Here is a 12,282-nt window from a genome sequence, read left to right on the forward strand (position 1 = left end):
CACTTTTAATATAAAAAAATATCTTTTAGGCATACAAATCATTTATGATGAAAATCACTCTTTTAATATAAAAGAATTTCTTTTATGCATCTTTCTATGCATAAAATAAAAATTGATGAAAATAACACTTTTTGGATTAATTTAAATTCTTTATGCATCTATCCATGCATAAATCCAATTTAGTAAGAATTACACTTTTCGAATAAAAAAGTAAAACTTTTTTTTACACAATTTCAAAAAATTTTGCCATAACCTCCTTTGTATGGCTGACCATTTTTCATTTTGTAACTTCCTAAAATCACTAGAATTTTTTCAAGAGTATTTAATTCATTCTTATGTAAACAATTTCTACTAATTTAAGAGAAACATTATGAAAACTTGATTTTATCCATTAACCATTCATCTAGGATAAAGAATGGTTGGATTTACTAAAGAAGGGAGGGGAATGCCTTTTTCAATGAGGCATAACATCATTTTCATTTTAGAGAAGACAAAAAACATAAAAACCATTAAAATTAAGCATAAATGGGAATTTATGTATTTCCTTACTACCCTTCATCAATTAACTTCAATAGCATTAAAAAGCCATTCCAATTAAGCTTCTCAAGCTTGAGAGGGGTTGAGAAGAGAGAAACATTGAGAAATTATGGAAAAAGATCAAAATTCTCACTTTACCTTACAAATTGCTTGACTCTTTGATCACGGTAGAGGCCCCCAACCAATCAATTGGTTTGGTGTGTTGATGGAGCCACCAATGGAGATTGAAGAAGGAGGGATGCTCCAATTTCTTCAATTTGGAGAGAATTTTAGAGAATAGTAAAAATTATCATTATTTTAGCATAATTCTGGTATAGTATAATTCTCCTATTTTTTTACAAAGAACTCAGCTTATATTTATAGGAGAGGGAGGCTCTAACCAAGGCCAACTGATTTCTTAAATTTTCCAGATTCAGTTTGGTTAAATTTGGACTAGATTTGGACCTAGTTTGGTTCCTTTTTGATTCGGTTTTATCCAAGAGAGAGGAGAGATAAAAATATCACATTATTTTTGAGTTTAAAACTCATTCAAGCATGTGAAGTAGGCGCCTCCTTGAAGGGACTCCCCTTCCTTACACATGTGTCAAAATGGAATCATTATACCCAAAATATCTCATTTTTTTAGTATTACTCATAGTTTTTTACTAATAACCCTTGTACATAGTCAACTCTTCATCTTATGTGAGCATCTACTCATTTTTGGGTATTTTCTTTTACAAATTAGATTTATCTCCTCCCCACACATGGATTGATCTTATTGGCCCATAGGAACCTTAATTTAAATTTTCGAAAAAAAAAATCTTGACCCTCAGGATAATGCCTCTTGAGCAGATTATACTTGATTTCTAATGCACCTTCTGGAAATCTTTTTGAACTTCTGTTTTAGGAAAACTTATTTTAATAAGATGAGAAATTTTTCTATCCAAAAATATTCAAAATCTAAATAATCTCTCTCTAGAATATTTTCTCTCTCTAGGCAGAAACAAGATCTTTTATATTTCTGAAGAGGGGATTGATAAAGACACTGGACATCCTGAGAGGCTAGGGAGGAACCTTATATGAGGCAACAAAACACGATTTCTCTAACAAAAGCCATGCTTAAATCTTAGACAAAAAAGGTAACATGTGATATTAGAACATTGTTCAATATTGCTTAGACAAGTAAGGTGGACAGTGCCCCTTCCGGATGATAGCTTTGGATGACCTTCCATACGCTCCGCACTATTAAAGCCAAAGGCAACTCCTCTTTTATAAGAGAAGGATAGTGAGAAGATTGAGGGTTCCCCTCCAGTATAACCACCTACTCGTGGTGGGGATAACCACTCCTCACTTGACATAAACAGCATTCCAGATGGCTTATAACAATGCCCCATATCTCTATGCATAAGCATATGCATGCCCTATGTCTACTCTATGCATAGCATATGCATACGTTATGCATACTCTATGCATAGCCTATGCATAGCCTATGCATACCCTATGAATATCTTATACATACCTTATATATAGTCCTTATGCATAGCGCTTCTGCATAAAGTATGCATAGGGTATGCATAGCCCTTACTATGCATAGGCTATGCATAGTCTATGCATAGCTTATTACTCCACATTATGAGAAAACTTGGACATATTAAACTTGCAAACAACTTATGGATAGAGTGATGCAAGTGTCACTAGTATTCTTCGGTAAGACCCTCTCATTTTATTCTCTCAAATAGAAAATGGGTCGTGTTTTATATACTCTCCTTGCTAATATTTTGACATATGATTTCTTATGTTATGTTGTAGGCTTCTCAAGCAGATTCTTCCCCCTCAAAATCTATTACCGAACTCACGACATGGGTGTCATAAAATGCTCTCTATGCTAGGTATGGATTACAAAAAAATACACGCATGTCCGAATGATTGCATGCTATTTAGAGGGGTTAATAAAGATGCAACACAATGTCTACAATGTGGGGAGATCCACTATAGGGATGATTTGCAAGGAGATAAAGTTCCTTATCATTTCTCACATCCAACACATGTTTAAATGTAAGGGGATTGCAAAACTCATGGCATGCTACTTATCACTCAACTGATGGCATCATGAGGATTGTAGAGCTGATTCACCGACATGGCAACATGTGGAGCATTAATGACCAAAGTTTAAAATTTCTCGCATCCAACACATGTTTAAATGTAAGGGGATTGCAAAACTCATGGCATGCTACTTATCACTCAACCGATGGCATCATGAGGATTGTAGAGCTGATTCACCGACATGGCAACATGTGGAGCATTAATGGCCAAAGTTTAAAATTTCTCGCATCCAACACGTTTAAATGTAAGGGGATTGCAAAACTCATGGCATGCTACATCACTCAACGGATGGCATCATGAGGATTGTAGAGCTGATTCACCGACATGGCAACATGTGGAGCATTAATGGCCAAAGTTTGAAGATGAGTCCCATAACTTACATCTTGGCTTGGGCATGGATGGTGTTAACTCATTTGGCTTCAAGTCCACATCATGGTCTACTTGGCCTATTGTATTGGTGAATTACAACCTCCCTCCATGGGTGGCAATCAAAAAAGGTCATATCATGCTTGCTCTCCTTGTACCAGGTAAGTATAAGGTTGAAAATATGGATGTGTAGCTTAAGCCTTTGATTGAGGAGCTTGAGACACTATGGTGAGGTATGAAAGTACATGACGTTTGAAGGCCAATAAATTGGCATGTAGTAAACCTCTTGATTATTCTTAAAAATATCCGTTTATCATTCCTATATGAAAATACTTACAAAAATGTTAGCATAACTCTCTTTCAATTTAAAATGAATTAATATGAATTTTTTTAATCATAAACAAGCTTAAAAGAATTAATCCTCATTTTTAACTAGATTAAAATCATAAATATGCTTAATCTTCTTATATATCTTGTCAAGCCTAGAGTTTTATTTAAGAAAATGAGATTAACACTAAGATCCATCCTTCCAAGAAGGATTCAACCATAAAGATGAGTAATCTTTCTAAAAGAGAGATTTACTAATCAAAATATTATATTTAAACATAAAAGATTAGCATTAAACTATTTAAATAATATGAATCACTAAAAGCTTGGTTTTAAGAAAAAAACCATTGATTAAAATGCTTCCCAAGCATTAGAGAGGTTGGGAAGAAGATTACCATTGAGAAAGAATCTAGAAAAACACCATTGATTTAGGCTTATCCTTGGGTTTTGTCTTGATTCTTAGATCTGTTTGTAGTCTCATCAATCATCAAGGAGTAAAAAGGACTCTGCTTGAATTCAATGAGCTGACCATTTTGCAAATATTCAGAGATACAAGAAGCAAATTCTTTACCAGCCATTCCATTCATGTATGAAGAGTAATCATTTTTTACAGGCATACTTTGCACATCTAAAGCATAAGCTAGATCACAAAGCTTTCTATACTTTTTACACGCCAAGTCCTCCTTGGCTATGAAGTACATTAGCTTCATACATGTGATTACTCATTTTTTCACTTTACATGTCAAGACTTCCCTGTGCTCTTGTATTTTTCATTAACAAAACGTAATGCAGCAAACTTATGTTCAGGAGATCTTTTATGTTTGCGGATCGCACTCATTTGCATAGTTTTACAACCCTTTCCCTTTCCCCATGGTCCCTTCAGGTTATATTGTTCACACCATAAGCACTTCATAAACTCCTTATCTCCAGTCACAACATACTTAAGAAAACTAAACTTATGCAACCATTCTAGCCTAAATTTTTGGATCTTTTCTTTCTTTGTTGATTTAGAAGTATCATTATTACTTAACAAAGTATTATCAGATGATGGCATACCAATCATGTCCATGTCGTCTTGCAATATGTCATGAGGACTTTCCATGTCAATATCATCATGCTCACTGTAACTTGAAGATCCAAAAATCTCTTGCATTAATTTGGTTGTTGATGCTATGTCTCGTGCACCCTTTTCTTGTACTTTGCCTTTTCCATAAGTATCAAATAAAGTTTTTTGCTTCATCTAGTAAAAGTCAACATTTACTAGTAATCAGCATAAGAGACTAAAATATTAATGGTAGCAGGTACTCTAATTTAGAACAAAAATCATATATGTCGACAATATACCTTTGTTGGGATTGATGGTGCTTGAAATCCATCAAGAGCAATGAGATTGGCTTGTGACATCTTCAAAATCTCCTAAATACAAATCCCAAAATAAAAAGATTAGTCTAATGGAAGACAAAATGAAAGAAATTCTTTAAAACCCTTTTGTGGCATCAAGAGAACATACCTGATATCAAAGAAGACGGAAAAAGGAAAGCCTTGCTACGGAGAAGAGAAACCTGGAGCAAAGGCCCGATGTGCACCACCTGTACAAAGAGAGGAATATGTGGAAAACAATATGTGCACGTATACATAATACCACAATACAAACCCTAGTGTGCCCAAATGTAATGCGCACATGCATACCTCCGACTGCCGGTAATCCAACACCAGAATCCTATCTTGACAGAATCAGATGGTTGCGCACATGTAGTCGGAATCGAACCGGCCGGCAACTCCCCTAGCAACCTGAGCTGCCCGCATAAGTTTCAATGAACTGTGTGTGTGTGACAGAGAGAGAGAGAGAGAGAGAGAGAGAGAGAGAGAGAGAGAGAGAGAGAGAGAGAGAGAGAGAGAGAGAGAGAGAGAGAGAGAGGGGGGAGCGCAGTGTAGAGAGTTGGTCGTAGAGTTGATCGCAGTCTGCAAAGTAGAGAACCTGAAGCCTGAAGGGTTGGGACTCGCGAGTAGATTGGGCGAGAGAGCTCAGAGCAGGCTTATCTTGGTTTGTTTTTTGTGACCACACACACACACACACACATATATACATACCCTGTGAAGCCTACGTCATTTATATGGGTGTCCTTTGAAGCCTTATACATATAATTGGGCTTCCTCGTGAAGCCTGACTGCTCGTTTTTGAGGCTTCATATGACGCTTCAAATGGCCTTGGACGCCCAAACGGGCGTCAATTTTAAGGCCTGGTCTAGGGTCTAGGGCTAGGGTTTAGAGTTTAGGGTTTTAGTGTTTTATGGCTTAGGGTTTCAGGCATTAGAAATTAAGGTTTAGGGTTAAGATTCGAGGGTTTAGGGTTTTAGGTTTTGGGTTTTGGGTTTAGGGTCTATGGTCTAGGATCTAGCATTTAGGGTCTAGGGTCTGGGGTTTACGATTTAGGGTTTAGAGTTTAGAGTCAGGGGTTTAGGGTTTTTGGTTTAGGTCTAGGGTTTGGGGTTTTGGGTCTAGGGTTTTTGGTTTAGGTCTAGGGTTTGGGGTTTTGGGTCTAGGGTCTAGGGTATAGGGTCTAGGGTCCAGGGTCTACGGTCTAGGTTTTAGGGTTTAGGGTTTAGGGTTGAGAGTAGCGTTTAGGGCTTAGGGTCCAAGGTTGAGGTTTTGGGATTTAGGGTCTAGGGTGTAGGTTTTAGGATTTAGGGATTTATGGTTTAGGATTTAGGGTTTAGTGTATCTAAATGTATATGTGTGTGGTGGGTTTGTGTGTGAGTGAGATAAATAAGTTGAGAGAGTAAGGTAATAAAAGGGAATGTTCCTCTCACTCTCTCTCTAATCATTTGGAGAGAAAAATACACAAAGCTCTCATAATTATCTCTTTACCTCTCTCTCTCTTTCTCTCTCTCATCTATCTCTCAGCGTCTCTCTCACATGCATTAACACATTCGCTTGCTTCTATCTTTCTCTCTGTCATGCATAAACACAAATTCGCTTACTTCTCTCTCTCTCTCTCTCTAGCTTGACTCTCTCTCAATATACACACTCTCTTTATCCCCCCCTCTCTCTACCCCTATGCCTCCTTTCCTCCTCGTTTTTTGTGAATCTCTCACTTGATCTCTCTTTATCTTTCTCACACAATCTCTCTTTCTTTCTCTCACACACACACTCTCTCTCTCTCAAACCTCACTCTTTTCCTTGACACACTCGCTCTATGTTCTATACCTCCATATCTCCTTTCCTCCATCTTCTATCTCTCAATCTCGCTTTTTAATATGTGTTCTCACACACGCACAACCAAAAAAATATAAATATTTATTTTTTGTTGTTAAAGTGAAACATAATAAAAATGCATAAGGCACACAAATGTACTTTCATGGATACAAATTAAAGGGTGGAATGCAATTAAATATTTTTTCAAAAAATAGTATATAATTTTTTCCTTAAGTGAAACATAAGGAAAATCTATAATCCACAAAGGCATACTTTCAAGAGAGTAAATAAGAGGATGATGTGTAGTTAAATAATTATCCAAAAATAAGTTTACATAATGTTTCCTAAGTGAAATAGAAGACAAATCCATAAGGTATAATGTTTTCTAAAGTGAAACGTAAGACAAATCCATAAGGCATAATTTTTCCTAAGTGAAACACAAGACAAATACATAAGACACAAACATGTTCTTTCACGAGTGAAAATTAAAGAGGGTGGTTGCAAGATGAGGGTACTCACTTTCGTTCACTCTCTCTAAAATTGGGACATCCATGCATCTCGCGCGGAGTACCTCGATCGTGATAGTGCCACGAATTAAAACACGACACGTGCCTCCCGAGCCTAAATCGACATATCTCGATCGAGATGCCAACTAATGCCACGCTAGCAGGTCCGGGTTTCCAGGCGTCATCCATGTCACCAATACATGTCACTGCCACCACATTATCTCGATCGAGATATCTATGCCACTGGGATCCACATCAGGGCCACGTTGTATCCCCCTAGGCATATTTGACTAGCACATCTCCATCGTCCACGTATCTCGAATGAGAAATTAACATTAAATCGCGACCATTCATTGTTCGAGGTAATGGGATACAATCTCCACCGTCCCCATATCTCGATCGAGATACTGAGATCAAATCTCCACCGTCAGAATATCTCGATCGAGATACATAAATACAATCTGTACCGTCCAAATATCTCGATCGAGATACGTAGATGCAATATCCACCGTCCAAATATCTCGATCGAGATATGTAAACGTAATCTCTACCGTCCATTCACGTACGTTGGAAGATGCGATCTCAGCCGTTTAAATATCTCGATCGAGGTATATAATGAATCTTGACCGTCGACATACCTTGTCGTGGTAATGACTTTAAATCGTGGCCGTCCATATACCTCGAACGAGATAGTAATATCAAATCTCAGCCGTCGATCCTTCACCAACCCTAAAATTAAGTGTGTATCTTGGCCGTATGTTGCACTAACCCTAATATCCAGAGCGTTAATCTTGCAAACCCTAAATTGCATGATGTTACCGAACCTCGATCGAGGTTATAAAACCGAAAAACTTTTTTTTTTTGCCTCATTGTCACAAGTCGTTTCTCCTTGCTCTCTTGATTTGGATTAGCATTAGTGAGTCCATTAGCATTGTTTTATAGCTTCATTAGTGCTACTTAGCACTAAGCATTAGACCCTTCACATTAGACCTTTGTGTTTGGCTTAGGTTTTAGCATGGAGTCACACGAGGAGGGCCACGAGGAGGGCCGCTCATCTATTGCGGACCTCATCGCGGAGATAGACCGCGAGTTAGCGGCTATCCGTAGGAGTGCTAGAGACACACCATCTACATTACATATCGTGGCAGACTTGGAGGCGATGCTTTCATCCCTTCGTAGCCTTCACGATATTGTTTATGTAGATGAGTGGATAGCCCACCATCGCACTGCTCCTGTGTCACATGGCCTGACATATCGTCAGGTCTGTGATCTTGCTCCTATTAGGGATGGAGCCTACCTAGATCTTTTCCTCGATAGTCGTGGGATGAGGCCTGGGGCGGGCAAGCCCCTTACTATTTCGCGGTGTTCGCATCCTCATATGGCGGCACATATCTATAGTCGATATGTTGCCGCATATGGGAGGATGCCGAACAACCGCCAGATTCCCATATACTTCACAAAGCAGTTATATGCGGAGTTTGTCTTAGGGAAGGAGGTGGATTACACCAGCCATCGTCCGCGTGGTGGTGCTGGCCGAGGCCGTCTCCAGGACCAGGGTAGGCGGCCTCCACCAGCCCTTCGTGTAGCACCTACCACCACAGATCCTTCATTTGTGCCATTGTCGACAGTAGAGGCTCTTGGCACCCAGGTCGGAATTGACGTACGGAGTACCACGGAGAGCATCCAGCACGTGGTGCGCCTGTTCTCACGATCTATACCGACGACAGATGTCGAGGTATGTACATATATATTACGTCTTAAGTTTTTTTGGTCATTTATCTACATGTTTATATGTACTTTTCTATATTTTTACATGAGCAGCATGGTTGATTGTGTCACGTAGGGTCCCACACCTACCACTGAGAGACTCACTCAGGAGTTGGTAGAGGCGAGAGCGGAGATTGACCGCCTCAGAGCTGCATTACAGACGACAGAGGCAGCTACTGCAGAGGCACATCATCTGAGAGAGTCCGACATCCAGCAGGTAGGTTTCTCTTGCACGTAAAAGAGTTATAATTAAGATCCTAAGTTATAAATTTCTTTAAGTAATACCTAATGAGAGACTAATCAATTATTTTAATGCTTTACTTTTTTGCGTAGGCTCGGACCGAGGTAGAGAGCGCTAGAGCTGAGGCACAGCATCATCAGATTATGGAGCAGATTGCCCAGCATAGGCCAGAGTAGCTGATGCTGCATGTTCGAGAGTTTCGCAGATCCTCGGACGTGACAGTGCCTTACCTACCTTTATATCCACGGCCTGTCACCCACAGAGGTTTTTCGACGACCTCTCCTGCAGGATGCACCACCCTTCCTACGTGATGCGTGCTGCGCTTTATGTATCGAGGACATTGATAGTACAGGTGGATATGCCCTGGGATGTGGATATTTTTTCCACTTGTCTTGCATCACCCAGGAGCTAGTACGGTTCTCAGCATGCCCCTCCTGCCGTGCACGCGTCGACCTAGCGACGTACAGAGTTTTGGGCATCGATGATCTTCACCCAGGCCTCGTTCGAGTAGATGCTAGGACTGGCAGGCCTATTGATTTTACATCAGCTATTGACTTGGGACTCGACTTCGACGATAGAGCCCAGGAGCCTGAGGTGCCTCCAGAGATTGAGTGGAGCTCACATGAGTTTGATGCATACCAGAGAGAGTCCTACATGAGAGCCAGATCACAGCATATGAGCGCGTGGGTGGTGCTGGTCCTGGTGGCACCTCGGGTGATGGTGCTAGCAGCAGTGCTGCTTCTCATGAGCAGCGTGTCCTTACAGCAGAGGAGCTTACACGAGCAGAGTGGCAGACACGTACCATTGCAGATTATAGATTGTGGGTTTACAGACAGAGGCGTCTTGCATTAGCACGACGTAGAGAGAGAGAGAGGGCCATAGCAGCTTTTGGGACTCGTGAGCTCCCGAGTACACCGGCACCAACTCACGATCCTGCCTTTGAGGCAGACCTCCCCGCAGACATTCGACGACCCCCGCAGTCGGCACAGCCTCCTCGATGTGCACAGCAGCCTCGACGTGCACGTCGACCGGTTAGAGATGACGATTTTGATTGGGTTGCCGTTGATAGTGACTAAACTCAGACTAGCTGGGTTAGCTCACTTACATTGTACTTAGATTTTTGGGCAGTGACTAACCTCAGACTAGCTGGGGTAGCTCATTTTCATTCTGATGTACTTATTTGATGTTTATATCATTATGAGTTTTTTCATTATTGAGTATCATTACATTTTAGTTGATGTTCTTGATTTTATTATATTTTTTAACACTTTGGCTATCATATTGTTTGTTGCAAATCTCCATGCCATCGTACCCAAACATGCTCTGATGGGGACCAAACTTTGCAAGCATGGGGGGGACCCACCCCCACATGCTTGCAAAGTTTGGTCACAATCAGAGCATGTTTGGATTGGTAATTAGCGCCCAGCGCGGGTTTTTGAAGTCTCTTGGTGCTTAAGAGGCCATGGAAAATCTGGGCCTTCCCCATACCATCGTACCCAAACATGCTCCGATGGGGACCAAACTTTGCAAGCATGGGGGGGGACCCACCCCCACATGCTTGCAAAGTTTGGTCACAATCAGAGCATGTTTGGATTGGTAATTAGCGCCCAGTCCGGATTTTTGAAGTCTCTTGGTGCTCGAGGCCATGGAAAATCCGGGCCTTCCCCATACCATCGTACCCAAACATGCTCCGATGGGGACCAAACTTTGCAAGCATGTGGGGGTGGGTCCCCCCCACATGCTTGCAAAGTTTGGTCACAATCAGAGCATGTTTGGATTGGTAATTAGCGCCCAGTCCGGATTTTTCAAGTCTCTTGGTGCTTAAGAGGCCATGGAAAATCCGGACCTTCCCCATACCATCGTACCCAAACATGCTCCGATAGGGACCAAAATTTGCAAGCATGTGGGGGTGGGTCCCCCCCACATGCTTGCAAAATTTGGTCACAATCAGAGCATGTTTGGATTGGTAATTAGCGCCCAGTCCGGATTTTTCAAGTCTCTTGGTGCTTAAGAGGCCATGGAAAATCCGGGCCTTCCCCATACCATCGTACCCAAACATGCTCCGATGGTGGGGACCAAAATTTGCAAGCACGGGAGGGGACCCACCCCCACATGCTTGCAAAGTTTGGTCACAATCAGAGCATGTTTGGATTGGTAATTAGCGCCCAGTCCGGATTTTTGAAGTCTCTTGGTGCTCAAGAGGCCATGGAAAATCCGGGCCTTCCCCATACCATCGTACCCAAACATGCTCCGATGGTGGGGACCAAACTTTGCAAGCATGTGGGGGTGGGTCCCCCCCACATGCTTGCAAAGTTTGGTCACAATCAGAGCATGTTTGGATTGGTAATTAGCGCCCAGTCCGGATTTTTTAGGTCTCTTGGTGCTTAAGAGGCCATGGAAAATCTTGGCCTTCCCCATACCATTGTACCCAAACATGCTTTGATAGGGACCAAACCTTGCAAGCATGTGGGGGTGGGTCCCCCCCACATGCTTGCAAAGTTTGGTCACAATCAGAGCATGTTTGGATTGGTAATTAGCGCCCAGTGCGGGTTTTTCAAGTCTCTTGGTGCTTAAGAGGCCTTCCCCATACCATCGTACCCAAACATGCTCCGATAGGGACCAAACTTTGCAAGCATGTGGGGGTGGGTCCTCCCCCCATGCTTGCAAAGTTTGGTCCCCATCAGAGCATGTTTGGATTGGTAATTAGCGCCCAGTCCGGATTTTTCAAGTCTCTTGGTGCTCAAGAGGCCATGGAAAATCCGGGCCTTCCCCATACCATCGTACCCAAACAGTTTGGGTACGATGGTATGGGGAAGGCCCGGATTTTCCATGGCCTCTTGAGCACCAAGAGACTTGAAAAATCCGGACTGGGCGCTAATTACCAATCCAAACATGCTCTGATTGTGACCAAACTTTGCAAGCATGTGGGGGTGGGTCCCCCCCCATGCTTGCAAAGTTTGGTCCCCATCGGAGCATGTTTGGGTACGATGGTATGGGGAAGGCCTCTTAAGCACCAAGAGACTTGAAAAACCCGCACTGGGCGCTAATTACCAATCCAAACATGCTCTGATTGTGACCAAACTTTGCAAGCATGTGGGGGGGACTCACCCCCACATGCTTGCAAGGTTTGGTCCCTATCAAAGCATGTTTGGGTACAATGGTATGGGGAAGGCCAAGATTTTCCATGGCCTCTTAAGCACCAAGAGACTTGAAAAATCCGGACTAGGCGCTAATTACCAATCCAAACATGCTCTGATTGTG

This window comes from Cibotium barometz, chromosome 35 (assembly GCF_041138505.1).
Source record: "Cibotium barometz isolate CiBa-2024 chromosome 35, ASM4113850v1, whole genome shotgun sequence".
NCBI classification, from domain to species: Eukaryota; Viridiplantae; Streptophyta; class Polypodiopsida; order Cyatheales; family Cibotiaceae; genus Cibotium; species Cibotium barometz.